Source organism: Macaca mulatta, chromosome 14 (genome assembly GCF_049350105.2).
Source record: "Macaca mulatta isolate MMU2019108-1 chromosome 14, T2T-MMU8v2.0, whole genome shotgun sequence".
Taxonomy (NCBI): Eukaryota; Metazoa; Chordata; class Mammalia; order Primates; family Cercopithecidae; genus Macaca; species Macaca mulatta.
In genome coordinates, this window is record NC_133419.1 from 3,037,501 (window position 1) to 3,054,053 (window position 16,553).

The following is a 16,553-nucleotide window of genomic DNA, read 5'->3' on the forward strand; positions in this document are numbered from 1 at the left end:
GTCCCAGCAGCCAGGGCAGGGATATGCGGCAGGTGCTTCCCGTGTTTGGATTCACACAGGCTGCCTGTCACGTGTCACACGGCTCCGGGGTGGAGACCCTGGGTGGTGTGTGGCAGGCCCTCCCCAGTGGAGGTGCCTGGGGCGCCCGTCTGCCTCCCCACTGTTCCTGACGTCTCCAGATCAGGGCAGAGTCCTCAGAGAGGTGAGCAGGGTTAGTTTCAGGGCTGATTTCCACTGGAACCCTAGTGAGGTTCCCATCCCCCGGCCACCTGCCACACCAGGCGTTGCCTAAGGAATAACGGACAGTTGGAATCTGCAGGGTGTGAGCTGCTGAGGCCCTCTCGGCGCTGGCAGGACTTTCATCCACGGCAGTGAAAGCTGAAGGCTGGGAGCCCCAGGGAGCACAGCCCCCCATGGGAACCCCCCGTGAGGGGAGGGAGAGAGGGAAAGGATGGGTGGACAAGGAAACAGACACGCTGGCTGAGGCAGCAGCAACCTGGGATCCCACTCAAGCTGGGAAACACAAAACGCCTGCAATCGCCACTGGCCTGCACTGCCTGTGGGGAAGCCCCGGGCCAGGCTCCAGCGACCAAGGACTCCAGGTGGACCCTCTGGGCCCAGCCCTCAGGATTCTGCCTGCCTGAGGCCGCCCAGGGTTGATGTGGGGGTCGCTCTCAGCGGCCTCCATTCCCTGGGGGGCTGGCCCGTCCCTGATGCCAGCAGCACCTTCACCCCCAGAGCCCCCAGTGACTATCTGCTCATCTGTACACAGCTGGGCCTCAGCCTGCAGTTGTCAAACCCTTTTCCACCACTGTGCACGGTGCTGTGTCCGCCTCCAGCTGTGGCCTCCACTGTGCGCGGTGCTGTGTCCACCTCCAGCTGTGGCCTCCACTGTGCGCGGTGCTGTGTCCGCCTCCAGCTGTGGCCTCCACTGTGCGCGGTGCTGTGTCCGCCTCCAGCTGTGGCCTCCACTGTGCGCGGTGCTGTGTCCGCCTCCAGCTGTGGCCTCCACTGTGCGCGGTGCTGTGTCCGCCTCCAGCTGTGGCCTCCACTGTGCGCGGTGCTGTGTCCGCCTCCAGCTGTGGCCTCCACTGTGCGCGGTGCTGTGTCCGCCTCCAGCTGTGGCCTCCACTGTGCGCGGTGCTGTGTCCGCCTCCAGCTGTGGCCTCCACTGTGCGCGGTGCTGTGTCCGCCTCCAGCTGTGGCCTCCACTGTGCGCGGTGCTGTGTCCGCCTCCAGCTGTGGCCTCCACTGTGCGCGGTGCTGTGTCCGCCTCCAGCTGTGGCCTCCACTGTGCGCGGTGCTGTGTCCGCCTCCAGCTGTGGCCTCCACTGTGCGCGGTGCTGTGTCCGCCTCCAGCTGTGGCCTCCACTGTGCGCGGTGCTGTGTCCGCCTCCAGCTGTGGCCTCCACTGTGCGCGGTGCTGTGTCCGCCTCCAGCTGTGGCCTCCACTGTGCGCGGTGCTGTGTCCGCCTCCAGCTGTGGCCTCCACTGTGCGCGGTGCTGTGTCCGCCTCCAGCTGTGGTCTCCACTGTGCGCGGTGCTGTGTCCGCCTCCAGCTGTGGTCTCACCCTGCCCCCACAGTCCTGAAGTCCAAGTGCAGGAGGGACGCTGTGAGTCCTGGGAGGAAGGAGCCCAGGAGTGCCCCTCCCACGGCGAGACTGTCCCTGGGGCCAGAGAGGAAGTGTGGGCAATTCCAGTCTGAAAGGTCACGTTTCTGCCTGGTGGGGTCCCAGCCCCAAGACCCCAAGGTCCCCTAAGGAGGCTCACTCTGGAGGCCAGGCCAGGAGGCCAGGGAACAAGGAGTGGCTGGGGAAGAAGGCAGGGCTTGGTGGGTGGGGGGGGTCACTAAATGTATGTGGTCCCCAGTGCCCAGCTCTGGCCAAGCCTGGGAGGATGGAACGGTGCAGGCCTGGAGCTCAGCAGGAAACAGGCAGGTGACAGGTGGGCCTGGAAGCCACCACCTGACCCCAAGTCCAAATCAGCCACGACCCTCCTCTGCAGCTTCCATTCCTGGGGGGCCTGAGGAAATTTCCTCTTCCAACGTCATGTCAGGTGCTGAGTCGCCTTGTGGGCCTCCTGCTGGTCACCAGACAGGACAGGAAGGGCCTCCTTCTCTCCTCCAGGGGCCCTGTGTTTGCCACTGTAGCCATCCGCTGGCCACCCAGCAGGCACGACTCCCAGCGTGGGGGGTCGCGTGTGCCCTCAGGAACCAATTCTCCAAGTGCCCCTTGCCTGGGGCAGCGCCAGGTTTTGTTCAGCTGTTGGGCAGACCTAGTGACCAGGGTGGGGGCCACTCTTCCTAGTCCAGAGTGAGCCAGGCCCACTCCCCAGCCTGTGAAGTCTCACGGTGAGGCAGGGCTGGCCCCCCAGCCCCTCCTCCTGCTGGCCCCTGGCCCATCCCAGGTGGCTGCCCTGCCCAGCCGCTCTTCTCAGTCATGACTTTGTGCCACTTTGTGCCTCTTTGGGCCTTTTGGAAAGGAGGGAGGGGGGCACCAAAAGGGAACACTTTGGATTTGGGTTGGGCTGGAAACCCGCTGTCCACTGAAAGAACGGGCTCTGAGCAGAGCCTCCTCTGCCATATAGCGGGATGGGCTAGGGAGCCCACAGGGGCTGCGTGAGTGGGTCTCCTCAGAGGTCTGCTAGGACTTGGGGGTGGGGTAAGGGTGATCCTGTGACCCAGAGAGGGGTGAGGCTGAGGGTCGGGGAGGGGCGTGTGTGGGTGCCAGGTGCAGGTCAGTGGGCAGAGCCACCCACCAGCCTCCCACTCATGGTCCCACTAGGCTGGAGAGGGAACGTGGGAGACGGTTGGCCCACAGAAGGCCCCCCTTTCTCTGCACCCCAGCCCCCGAGCTGGGCTTTTGCTTCTGCCTGGCCCTCTGCAGGGGGCTCCTCCTTCTTCCTTGGAGACCCAGCCCCTTTGTCCAGGATCCTTTCCCCTGCTGTCGGTCCTCAGGAGCAGCTGACTGCCCCCGCCCGTCTCTTTGGACCTGAAGTGCACCGTGGCAGTGCTTCGCTTTGGCCCAGGTGGGTTCCCCTTAGCTGAGCCTGGCTGGGCTGGGCAGGGCTGTGCTTCCGCTGAGGGGACACAGGCCCAGCTCTGGACTCAGTCGGGTGAGGTACACACAGGGGCCAAGGCTGCATCTCTAGAATGAATTTGCTCATGGCTGGAAGGGGGCTTGAGAGACCCTGGAGCTGCTAAGGGCCGGGGAACGTTCTGGAGGGCCAGGGAGTAAGTGGGACAGAGAGCCAGAACCGTGGCAGCCAGGCAGAGGCCACTCCTGAGGCCCTCCTCAGGGCCTCCTCAGGGCAGGCAGGGATGGGTGCCCCTTCCAGGTCCTCTCCTGAGACCCCAGCATCCTCCTCCAGGCCGGCCCCAGACTCCCACCCCTGCCTGTGCCCAGGGCTGCAGAATGCCCAGGCCAGGCGGACACGTGGGGCTCTTGGGGACTGCAGGTGGCCGTGATGGTGTTGTGCAGCTGCTGCACTCCTGAGACCACAGCAAAGCCACCGCCCCATGGTGGCAGCGCCTGGGGGCCGCCCTGCCCGCGGCAGGGTCCCACCCATGCCCAGAGCCACTGCTTGACCGCCCTTCCTGTTAACCACAGGCACCTTCTGGTCCCCTCCTCATGGCTCCCACTTCCTCCTGCCCTGCTGAGTTTCCCGGGCCACCTAGGAGTTGCGGAGGGGACAGAGGCGAGGGCACAGGAAGGAAGTGAGCTCTGACACTGGGCTGACCACCCCTCCACAACCCCCACTGCGTAGGCTGCAGCATGCTCTTCCTTCCGTTTCTCATGCGGGGCACGAAAGACCCCTCCCATCACTGGGGGACAAGAGGTCCCATGTGGTGCCAGCCCAGAGCAGGTGGGGAGGGACAGGTCAGGTTGCCTCCACCTGGCCAGCCCTGTGTCCCAGAGGATGCTCGCCTCCGGACACCCAGGGAGGGGCCATGCTCTCTGACCCCAGGCCACGGCCAGCTGTTTGGCAGCATGGGGCCCAGGCCCCTCAGGGTCCCCACCCAGAGCCAGTGCACATGGCCCCCCTGCCTCCCCTAGCTGCCTTCCCAGCAGTTATCTGGCCTCCAAAGTGCTCCCCACCCCCTGCCTCCCAGACGCTCGCCTTCAGGCTGGGATAAAGGGATTTTTATAAAGAAAGGTCACTGGCGCCTCGTCGGGTCACACAGAGCTGTCAGCTGGGACCACACTCAGCTGAACCTCGGCCGGGGCAGACACTGCCTCCGCTCTGGGAAAGGCTGAAGCTCTGAGAAGGAATCCAACTGAGTCCTGGACTCACTCTGCATCCTCCCTGTGCCCAATTCCTACCCTGTCCTCCTGCAGAGGCCCAGGGACCACAGAGCTGGGGAAAAGGGCTCAGCCCTGCCTCCAACGGTTGTGTGGCCTCAGCTGGCCACATTCATCTCTCGGGCCCTGTTTGTAAATCAGGGCGTGCTCTGAGTCAGGGAGATGATGTCCCAGGCCCACAGGAGGCCCTGGGGAAGGCGCCTGCAGAGGTGAGTGTGAGCCCAGACCCAGCCCCCTCCATGCCTGCGTGGCCTCCTCACCCACGGCCCAGAGTGACAGGGCTGGGCTGAGCTGCACAGGGGCAGAGAGGAGGCTCAGCCACTGGGGTGCTCCATCAATTGGCAGGGGCCAGAAAAGCAGGAGCTCGCGGTCAGCCTTCAGCAGCAACATCTGGCACAGATACTTCTGCCTAAACCAGATAGATTCTCATTCAAGACTGCGGGGGGTGGAAATGCTCTGAAATCACAAGGATAAAGGAATGTAAGCCCACATGCTTGGCTCTTCACACATGGGATGGAGAGGTCAGTGGGTCCCAAGGAAGGACAGCAGCCATCAGTTAAAGGACAGCAGCCATCATGTCAACACCACACAGTTGCATTCCAGAAACTTACTAAGGTCCCAGTGCAAGTGACCATGAAGATCCTGCTGTGAGCAAACCACCCAGGCCTCCTGAGTCACCCCATGGAGACCACCACAGCAGCAGATGCCCTCCCTGAGAGCAGACGGCAGCACAAGGGACCAGGCTGCTGTGTCTGGGTGGACCGAATGCCTAGTGCTAATGTGGGCAGCCTGCCCACCCCTGCAGGAGCAGCAGCCTCTTCAGAGAGCCGTGGCATGCACTTCAGCTGTGGCAAGTGGGCCCCGGGGGGCTTGGGACAGGGGCTTTCCCAGCACATCTGCTGCATTGATGGACCTTAAACCCCCAGGCCCTCCTGGATGTTCTGTCCCGTCTGATATGATTCTCAGAACGCTCGCAAGGTACGGGGAGCAGGGGTCATCATCACATTTTAAAGATGCAGTGGGCCGGGTGTGGTGGCTCACACCTGTAATTCCAACACTTTGGGAGGCTGAGGCGGGCAGATCGCTTGAGCCCAGAAGATCAAGATCAGCCTGGGCAACATAGCGAGACCCTGTCTCTACAAAAATAAAAAAATTAGCCAGTTGTGGTGGCAGATGCCTGTGGTCCCAGCTACTACAGAGGCTGAGGTGGGAGGATGGCTGGAGCCTAGGAGGTCGAGGCTGCTGTGAGCTGTGGTCAAGTCACTGCACTCAGCCTGGGTTACAAAGCGAGACCCCATCACACACACACGTGAAGAAGAAACTGGGGCCCCAAGAGGAGAAACGGCCCATCCAAGGTCTCGTGGGCCACACTGTGCCTGGGATCCCCTCAAAGGAGCACAGCTCAAGCCCCAAATGCACTTTGGAGATAGCAGAGGAGGTGACGGGGGAGGGCAGGCCTCCTTCTGGGAAGACATTTCTCAGAGGCAGCCATGGAGTGGTTGGACCTCAAGAGGGGTGTATGAAGTGGCCTGCCCCGCTGAGGACGCTGCTTCGAGCCATGCCTGGGTGTTCTCCAGGCTGCCTCAGCCAAGTCCTGTGCCTGTGGGCCCGGCCAGGCCAGCCCGTCCCTGGCCCTGTTCACCTGTCCTCCTGATCGACACCAGGCCACTGAAGGCTCAGAGCAGCTACCGGGTCAGCTGCCGTTCGTACCCCGACCCCACACCCCCTTAGCCAATCACTCCACCAGCCCTAGGAAGCCCTGGCCATGGGGGCCGGGCTGGGTGTGGTCTCTGAGGCAGGCCTGGCCCCACCAGGTCTCAGCCAGATCCAGCCCTCCTGTCCCAACTGAAAGGACACTCTGATTTTCAGTTGCAAGCTGCAGCCAGGTGGCAGCAGGGGTCCGCAGGGGAGGGGGTAAGGGGGTGGGGCCGTCAGTTGGAGGCAGTGCAGCTGGAGGCAGGGGCCTGCTGGGGTTGTGGACACAATCTCAAACCCGCCATGCTGAGCCTCAGCATTTACACTGGAAATAGGACATGAACTTGGGCCCCCAGGGGAGCCTAGACACCCATTTCCAGAAGAGACGCTTGACCGCTGTGCTGTGGGGCTGGCCTCTGTCCTGAACGCCCTCAGGCACACCTGGGGCCTCTTCTGGTGGTGCCAGTGCCCCCTCGCCTGGCCCTCCTGGTGAGGCTCCTGGGCTCAGTGTGCCACCCCCGGTGGACTGCCCTGCTGGCCGCTGACTACCCAGGTGGGGGGACAGAGGGAGAAGCAGCTGGGCTGTGGCCACCTAGGGACACGCAGCTGAGAAGCTGGCATATGGCTGTGTCTCCTCATCTGGCCCCAGCCTGCTCATCCTCCTAATTCCAGCGCAGCCTGGATCCAGGCATGTGGGTAAAAACTCCAACAAGAAGACCAGAGTGAAACAAAGAGGATGCGGCTGCTGCGGGCTAAGACTGAGGTCTCTCTCCGCCCTCCAGGGGCACCTGAGCTCCAAGGGCAGGGACTGGGTGACGGGTCATCGCTGACACCGAGTAGGGAGCCTGGGGTGCAAGTAGGCCCACACTCTCCCCCAAAACCCTCCAGCCTCAGTCTCCTCCACTGCCCACCCACACACCACCTCCATGGGGACCTTCCGCAGCTGTTCCTGTTCAGGGGACCCTGGGGTGACCATGAGGCAGCGGGTCTGAGAGCCAGACAGGAGGAAACCTCCAGCCCTGGAGGAGCACGTGGCCACCGGCCAGCTGAGTGAGCAGAGACCAGGAGGCCGTGCAGCAGGGGCGGCCCCAGGGTCCGGGGCCATGGCCAAGCCTGCTGGGGTCTGCCAGGGGCATCAGCTCTGAAGGTGCCGGCTGTGCTCTTGCCAGCATTCTGTGGGGCCACGTGCAACCAGCCGGGGTGATGGGGGAAGGAGGAGCCACCGGGCTGGGGCAGAGGTGGAGACAGACCCCAGTGATGGAGTTGAGCCCATTCTGGGACAGGCAGGGAGGAGTGGCCTCCAGTGAGCTGGGGAAAGCCAGTGAGCAGGGGGCTTTAATCACCAGCCCAGGCACCCAGCCCTGCCCACAGGTGTTTGGTGGCAGGATGGAGGTAGCAGCCCTTCCCCGGCCTCCGGACAAGCCCCAGCCCCAGGGAGGCCTTGCTGCCTTGCTCCGTGGTGAGGAGCCACTTCCAGAGGCCTCCTGAGGGCATATCCAGCCTCCCCTCCTCTCTCTCTGTCCCTCGGCTCCCCTCTCTGGGCTCCTGGACCCTGGGTCCAAGCACTGCTTCCCCCCGGCCTCTCTTCCTTCAGGCAGCCAGCCTTCCCTGCTGGAGGCCCCGTGGCCCAGCCACGCGCCCGAAGGAACACAAGCTCCTAGGGCGCGTTCACTTGCAGAGGCGGAAGGTGGTGGCGGGGGTGGGGCGCTCACAGCCTGGCCTGTGGTTGGTCCTTGTGTCCTTGTGGCCAAGGACACCAACAGGAGCTCTTCCCTGCAGCTCCTGGCAGGACTGCAGAGGCGGCCCCCCTGCTCTGAGGAGCCAGACTCACGCGAACATTCATCGCAAGCCCCGGGCCCACGGCTTGTCAGTGCAGCACGAGAGTGGGGTCTGCAGCGGTCTGCCAAGGAGCTCCCTCTGCAGAGGAAAACCTGGCCAAGGTCTCCCAAATTGCAGCCACCATCTCGGGCTGTATTAACAGAGATTGAGTCCTCAGAAGGAGGGAGGGGATAATTGCAGTGGAGTCTCCCTGGCCAGGCTGCTGGGTTCGGCTCTGGGTGCCTCAGGAAGGGGCAGCCCACAGCAGTGCTCTCTATGAAGGGCCAGCGTGGTGCCACCCAGGTGTGACACACACAGCCAAGCTCTCCCCTGTATCCCTCAGGTGCTGGACAGGCAGGGTGGCGCTCACAGCCGAGCCAGGACACCTTTCCCAGGGCCAAGGCAGCCCAGGAGAAGCCAGCACAGTATGTCCTCCTGAGAGGCCTATGAGGACGCTCAGGGGTCCCAGTCTGAGGGGGAACACAAGGCCCTGACCGGGTAGCCCACTTTCAACACTCTGTGAGCACGCAGGGCCTCCCCCAGCAGAGATGGGCACTGAGGGAAGCCAGGACCCCGGGCAGTGCCCTCTGCCCACCAGGTACATGGTACCCCGCCAGTACCATTGTCATCCCAGACAGGCATCGTCATCCCGGCTCCCCTCTGTCCCCCAGCTCACATTACCCAGGACTGGCTGTAGGAGCCTTCTTTCCAAGACCAGAGAGGTCATAAGGTCACCTGCTGCCCACACGTCCCACCCTAGCTCTCCTTGGAGTATGCAGGTACCTGGGGCGGCCCCTCATGTCCAGGAGCTGAGGCTGCCCCTGGGTGTATCAAGGTGAGGTGGCTACCCCACTCCCACCCGCCAATGCAGGGCTGCAGTTGGTGCTCTGGTCAGCCCATGGGTGTGACAGCCCAGGGGACCCCAGGGCAGGCGGCCACCTCAGAGCCACTCCTTCCCTGACGCCATCTGTCAAGGGACAGGGGTCACACACTGCAGATAAAACACAAAGCCTGGCAGGTAGGACCCTGGGGGCACCAACTTGGGTGGGGGAGGTCAACCCAATGTCTTGTACAGAGAGAACCCCAAAACAGGAATAAAAATCACCTAACAACAGAAACAACAAAGTCAACCCGTAAAGCCTCATTCCAGGCTGTTTCGAGCGCTTCGATTCTGTTAGCCACCCAATCCTCCCCCTGCCCAGCAGACAGTATTGTCATCACACGTGACGCAGGGAGGGCACAGGGGACGCCAGCAGGTCGTGAATGCTCCTGGACAATGCACAGTGTCCCTTGACGAAGCACCTCCTGCTCACCTGGGAACGGACCCTCGGGTCCAGCTTCCTCCCTGTGACTCTGCACAGTGGGGAGGACACAGACTCTAGAAACCCCTCCTGCCCCAGCAGGCAGGTCCAGCCCCGAGGCCTCCTTGGTTCCCCTCAGAACAGAGCTTCCAGAAGGGCCCCCAATCTGTCTCACACAGGAAACGGGGGGGTCTCCAACAGAAGGACCCCCAATCTGTCTTCCGCTGTGGTGGAGGGCTTGCCAAGGTGTTCAGGAAAAGGGATTAATGGGGTCCATTATGGCCCGAGTTGCACAGAGAGGACAGGGAGGGGCTGGATTTTGCTGACCTCCAAGGGGAACCCTTCTATGAACGGAAAGCTCGTGCCTTGCTCAATGCGTTGCCAAGTTGCGATTCCCATGCGTCCCAGTGCTTCACCAAGGTGTCCACGCAACCTTTGCATGTGCATCCTCCCCTGGGCACAGGATGCTAAATGGGGTGGCAGTAGGAACACCCACTCCCCACCCACCTCCCACCCAGTGCAGGGACTGGGAGGTTTCTACACCCTGGAAGGAGAAAAACCCCAAGAGAGCAAAGGCACCATTTCCCCACTTTCTCTCCATGTTACAGCTGCAGTTTCTTTTCTTTCTTTCTTTTTTTTGAGACGGGGTCTCACTCTGTTGCCTAGACTGGAGTGCAATGGCACGATCTTGGATCACTGCAACCTCTGCCTCCTGGGTTCAAGCGATTATCCTGTCTCAGCCTCCCGTGTTGCCGGGACTACAGGTACCTGCCACCATGACCGGCTAAATTTTTTTGTATTTTTTTCAGTAGAGATGGGGTTTCACCATGTTGGCCAGGCTGGTCTCGAACTCCCGACCTCAAGTGATCCACCCACCTTGATCTCCCAAAGTGCTGGGATTACAAGAGTGAGCCACTGCGCCTTGCCGACAGCTGCAGTTTCTGAGGCCAAGAGAAGAAGCTGACTCGCCCAGGGCCACACAGCAGGTTGGTGCCAGAGGTGCTGGGCCCTGGCGCAACCCCAAAGTCCACGGGGCTGCCCACAGCTGGGGGAGTGCAATGCTCGGATGGTCCAAGAGAACATTTTCTGGGCTGCTGGTCTGTACAACTGGGAAGCCCCTGCCTCTCCACCATGACCCCTCCACGCCCTGCTGCTACAGGGCCCAGGATTCCTCCCCACTCACCGCTCCGTGTCCCAGGAGGTCAGATTTCACCCAGATGTTTAGCTGAGACCCAGGGAAGTGAAACGAATGACTCCATCCTACAGGCCTGAGAGTTACTGTCTCGCGGGCGGAGAGCCTGGGTGGTACGTTTATCAACAGGGCTGCTGGTTTCATGTCTCTGCCTCTCCACATAGACCCACTCAGGTGGAGACCTGTCCCTCTGTCTCCGTGTCCAGGGGGCCTGGCCATGGGGATCCCTGATCCCCATGCAGCCTTGCGGGTGTAAGGGCAGTGACTGCCCATCCCCTGCACACACAGAAACAGTGAGGCCAGAGGAAAAGAACAAAATCGGTCACCTAGGACAGCAGACAGCACGCGGGGTGGGGGTGTGTGAGCAGAGACCCTAGGGACCCCGCATCTAGGTGTGGACGGTACTGGTGCCTGCAGAGCAGGGCAGAGGAGGCAGGTACAGCCCAGTGCATGGACCAGTGACTGACTCCAGGGGCCCACAGGGGGCTGCACTGTGGGTGAAAATGCACGGACGCAACACACCCAAGAGAAATAAGCACACGAACCCAAGAGAAACGAGCACACGCCCAAGAGAAAGGAGCACACACACCCAAGAGAAAGAAGCACACACACCCAAGAGAAACGAGCACACGCCCAAGAGAAAACAAGTGCATGCCCCCAGGTGGTACGCGCACGCACGCTCCCAGCAGCATGGCTCAGGCCCATCAGAAAGTAGACACGGCCAGACGTCCACACGGGTGAACGGATAAACATGGGTCACATCTGCGCGACGGACGGAAGAACATTCGACCTTCAAGAGGAAGGAAGCACAGCACTCACACATGCAACAACATGCGACAACATGCGACAACAACATGCGACGACACAGATGAGCCCCAGAGATGAGCCAAGTAAAAGAAGCCAGATACCAAAGGCCACACATCTTGTCTGCTTCCACGCCCACGCAGTATCCAGGACAGGCAGGTCCAGACACGGAATGCAAACTGGTGCTTGCCAGGGCCCGGCCCGGTTCTTTCCCGGTTTCCTGGGGCTCTTTGGGGAAAGAACACGGGCTTTGGAGTTCACTAAGACTGGAGGGTGACCAGATGATTCTGGAGCCCTGAGCCCTTGGTTTGCTTTACCGCAGCCCGGGGGGTCCTCCTAGCTCCTGGCCGTGGTCAGAGCTGGGCAGGGCCCGAGGAAGGTACCCGGGCTGCAGTGCACAGCAGATGCTGTGAAATAGGCAACTCTTTTTTTGTTTTGTTCTTTGAGACGGAGTCATGCACTGTTGCCCAGGCTGGAGTGCAGTGGCGCGATCTCGGATCATTGCAAGCTCTGCCTCCTGGGTTTATGCCATTCTCCTGCCTCAGCCTCCCGAGTAGCTGGGACTATAGGTGCCCGCCACCTCGCCCGGCTATTTTTTTTTTTTTTTGGTACTTTTAGTAGAGACGGGGTTTCACCGTGTTAGCCAGGATGGTCTCGATCTCCTGACCTCGTGATCCACCCGCCTTGGCCTCCCAAAGTGCTGGGATTACAGGCGTGAGTCACCGCGTCCGGCCGGAATCAGCAGCTCTTGGGATCATCCTGTACCATGGGAGCTCTGGGGTGGGCACTGGGTTTGGGCAGCAGGACGGAGGGTCGATGGCCTCAAGCCACACTGAGTCAGGCCTGGCGGGGGGCAGCTGCTCCAACACCCACTGAGCCCGGCAAGCCTCGATGGCTCCCCCATCCTCAGGGCGTCCCACAGCCCTGGGACCAAACACGGGTTTATTGTTTGGGAGGTGGTTCAAGCAGGCTGCATCAGGACAGAAATACACAAAAAACCCATCACGGGTAGAAGTGACAGGCAGGTGGGGACAGAAAGTGCCCCCTCGTCTGCAGCTCACACCCTGGGGGATACAATGAAACCGCTGACAATGACAGCCCCAGGGAAGTTGGGTGCCACGGTGCTGAGAAACAGGGTGAGGTGCCCTCAACATGGTAAAGCCCCCGTGATGGGGAGCTGGAGTGTGCAGAAACGCTGGCGGCGGTGGACTTTGGGTGACCAATGCTGTTTCTTTAAAAAACAAAGTGGAATTTCCACAGCTCTTCACATTCCCATCAATGCATTGATCGTGATCACAGCCAGCAGCGAACCTGCCAGGCTCCGTGGCCGGGACCAGCTGACCTCTGCAGGGGAGTGTGGGCTGGGCCCGGCCTGACCCCGTTCCACCGACATTGAGACAGCAGACGCCGGCCCCAAATTAAACCACCTGCATCTGGCCAAGCAGCCACACACGTGTGGATCCTCTGACTTTGGGGACACCCCATGTTATGTTGCCTCTTGGGGATCATTTTATAATGGGAAAAACACGCCCCCCTTACAAATCCTGCAAGTCCGGACCAAAGGGCATCCCCACGCTCCGGCAGCCACCCTGGCGGGAGGTCAGGCCTGGGGCCAGGCTGTAGCCCATTCCCCAGGCCCTGTGAGAATCACCCCCCTGGCACCCGGATCCTCCAGGAGGGTCTCATACCAAGATCTTCAGTTACATCTGCAGAGACCCGGATTCCAAGCAAGGCCACGTCCACAAGTACCTGGGGTTAGGACCTGGACACATTTTTGGGGGACACTGTTCACCCCATTACAGGCAGCTTCAGTAGCATCTAGCCCAGTGGAGGCCTCTGGGGGGCAGCCTGGCTCTTTGCAACTCCCCACGGAAGGGGCATTGTGCGCCCCTCAGCCACAGAAGCCCATCCCTCCCTGCTCTACCTGGCCCTCACATTCTCCGCGTGCAGCTGTGCCGGCTCCGTGCCCACCTGGATTAGGCAAAGCCTAATCAACTTGCCCCACTGCCTCCCATCGCCTGTGGCAGAGCCACCTTTTCAACCCCATCCGCCCCTTGATGAACCTCCCCCAGGCTCCAGCCTCCAGATGAAGCCTCAGGCCCTGCTCCTCCCTCCACCACCGGCTGTGCCAGCTCAGTGCCCACCGCAGCAGGGCCCACAATTCTGTCACACTGGCAGCCCCTGCAACCAGTCCCACAAGCCAGGCCGCTTCACCAGCCCCAATCCCTTGGTCACATCCCCTCCTCCCGGGCCAGCAGTGTCTCCCACTGCCCCACAGCCTCCACTGAACCTTCTGGAAGCCAACCCTGCCCAGCGAGTTGGCACTCTCTTGCCTGCTGTCCTGGCCATGATGTTCTTGGGGTGGGAGTTTGGCCTCCTGAGGGCTGGGAACATTGGACGTGGCTGCAGTCCCCGCGCCGGCTGAGACCCACACACCACGGGAACGGGGGTCTGCGCTGGGGGCTGCTTCCTGGGGGACACTCACAGACTCGCACCCTCAGACCCCAGATCGGCAGGGCCAGCGTGGCATTTAGAGCCCCTGTGCAGTTTACAGATGAGAAGGGAGGCCCTGGTGGGAAGCGGGGCCTGGCCGACCAAGACCGGACCAGAACCCCAGCCTGTCGACCTCAGTGGTTGGCAACGGGCACCTGGTAGCCCATCCTGTATTCACTTAACTTGGTTACCTGGAGGAAGGTCACGACTCCACGACACTCCCAGATGACTCTGGGTGGGCTGAGAGTTACAGGGACGCTGGTAAATGCTCCCGGGGTCACAGTCGGCAAACGTGCTCTGAACACCACCCTCAGCTGCTGTTCCACCTGCGGAAGGGAGGATCCACCTGGGGCCCCTCCGCCCTGCCGGGACCACGCCAGACCCAGTGGCCTTGGCCCCAGGAGCCCACGGAGGCCGCGCGTTATTTCTAGTCCAGGCCCTTCCATCTCACCAGATGCTAGGGGTACACAGAAAAATAAGCCAGGGTCCAGCGGCCCCGCAGGAGCTCTCAGACCAGGGCGGGCAGACCAGCGAGACTGACACACTGCCCTTAGGAGCCGCGCCCCCGGCACAGCCGCCTCTGGGGAAAACTGTTGTTTCCTGCAGGAAACTCCCAGGGCATGTGGGACTCTGAGGAGCCAGAGCTCACTCCCAGGGTGGGGGAGAAGAGGGCAGCCGAGAAGGGGAACTCACGGGAAGGTAGGAAAGGGGTCTCTTTTGTGGATTCCTCTACAGGATTTGGTGGGAACTCTGAGAGTTGGGGACAGAGAGAATGCAGGTGGAGATTCTGGCCTGAGGAGAGGCTGGGTGGGACATGGTGGTCAGAAGCCCCCGCCCGTGGGCACAGTTGTTGGACCCTGTCACAGCATGGCTGGGACAAGGGACCTGGTGTATTTCTGGCACCCGGTTTCCATCGCACCCGGTTTCGGGCACTCCATCGCTTGCCTTCTGCAGAGCTGCTAAGCCACTGGGCACACAGCTGCGCCTGAGTGCCTGGGGAGAGGCCAGCTCCAGGCTGCAGGCTTCTCTCTGGGGAGGGGGACAATCCTGGGGCCCCTCTGGGGTTTGGGAGATGACTAAGTTGGCCTTTGTACAGCCTGTTCTGAAACGGTCTGGCATAGGGCAGCACAGGGCAGCAAAGACTGCGGGGTCCCTGGCAGCCAGGAGCCCCTTCGCTGTGGCTGGAGCTGGCGTTTCTATTTATGATTCGCCTCTCATGCCCCTTCCCAGCACACCCACCTCTGGTCTTGACAAGGGGCTGGGATTTTCGAGGTGGCTCAGCTGAGGGCACAGGGGTCTTGGCAGCTGTCACAACTCTCCTGGGCTAAATGCACAGCCTGTACCTTGTTACCTCTGGGCAGGCTGAGGCCCCAGCTCTGTCCTGGGCTTCAGTTTTCCCCAAGGCAGAACCACAGCCGTGTGACTCACCCTGTCTCAAGCGGGCCGCGTGGGTGGGAGGCTGCAAGGCCTCTATGAGGCCTGAGCGCTGGACTTAGGACTCTTGCTCCAGAGTCAGGGGCTAGGGCTTGGCCGGGCCCACCCAGGAGGATGCTGGCAGAGGCCCTGGGAGGAGGGGGAGCAGGGGCCAGCTCGAGTACTGGATGTGTCTGACACTCTGTGTCCCACAGGGCTGGCCACAGGCCTGGGCACGGCTCCTGCCTCTGCAGGCCAACCTGGCTTGACCTCAAGCTGCCTGGGCCAGGACAGCCGCAGCCGAGGCCAGCCCACGGTGACAAGGTCTGCTTCCAGCCTCTCCCTCGTGTCCCAGGCTGTGGGTCAGCCCAGTCAGCCCTGCTATGGGCACACAGCCCCATGCAGGCCCAGCTGGGACGGCAGCGACGCAGGCAGAGCTGCACTGACCTCTCCAGAGGGCCGTTTGTGAACTCGAATCAAGGCGCCAAGTGCTCATGTATCCTTTAAGCCGGGGATGGACTTCCAGAAATTTACCCTTGGGACTAAAACGCTCTGTAATCAATATCTGCCGGAAGAGAGGCGGATGGCTGGCAGTGGCTTTTATGGGAGTGAGCGTGTCCAGGGACACGCGGGTGCGGCCCTAGACGGGGCACAGGGGCATGCAAGGTGCGGGGAGGAACGGGACCAGCCTCAGTGAGTGGGAGTTGATGCGCACGACCCAGGCCCTTCCGTCTTGTCTGGGTCTCCACCACCAGGAGCCTGTTCTTGCGACTCAACGTCCACCATGGCCCCGGCCTCACCGAGCTGCCCTTGCTTCCCAGGACCTCTGGGGCCACTAGCTGGGCTCCTGCCTGGTCACTCTCCTGTTCTTCATCCTCCCCACTCCCCCGGCACCCAGCACTTGGCACACTCACTGCAGAGGCTCCCATTCCATGGAGTAGACAGCTCTCCCTGCACCCCCAGTGCCTGAGCATGGAGTAGGTGCCAATGAATGCCTTCTGGGTGAGTCTGACCGTGATGTGTATACAGTACAGCGGGGACTCCCTAGGGAGCAGGACGGAAATCGCACCTGCTGACTTTCTTAGGTGTCTTTTGGGAGGGTGGACTGGACCCCACCACATACTCCCCAAGGTCATGAGGGGCATCGGGGTGGGACCTTCCAGAACCTTCCCCATTCCTTCTGCTACCCAATGCTGACATGTGGGCCCCCACCCCTGACCTGGGGAGGCAAGGGCTGAGGGGCCAGGGAGGGTGGAGAGGAAGTGCCCCTGCCATGACATGTGCTTTGCCCCCCACACCTTCCTGCTGGCCGCCCTGAAGGTGGGTAACAAGATGGAAGAACAGAGGTCACAGAAGAGAGAGGACCGGAGGTGCGCACGGAGTCTCTTTCCAGTGGCTGTCCGGGTGGAGGAGACGGGGCGCTGTCTGGGACCCACTTCCATGACGGCGGGGCGGGGGCACTGCCCTCTGCACTTTTGTACGTCTTTGACGTTTTCTATCATATGAAGCCAAATAGGAGAAGCCATAGATTTCTTT

The 16,553-nt window shown here is 61.7% G+C and overlaps 1 protein-coding gene across 6 annotated transcripts in view; it reads right to left on the reverse strand.

Annotated features, from left to right (window-relative positions):
* Positions 1 to 16,553, reverse strand: part of OSBPL5 (oxysterol binding protein like 5) — a 116,757-nt gene that overhangs the window by 48,356 nt on the left and 51,848 nt on the right. For 2 of the 6 annotated variants that reach the window (XM_077961738.1, XM_028833081.2), the window contains exon 2: positions 13,796 to 13,930. The exons of the other annotated variants lie outside the window; for them this stretch is intronic. The gene's annotated coding sequence lies outside the window, so the exon portion shown is untranslated. The remainder of the gene's footprint in view (positions 1 to 13,795; positions 13,931 to 16,553) is intronic. 6 annotated transcript variants of the gene reach the window in all.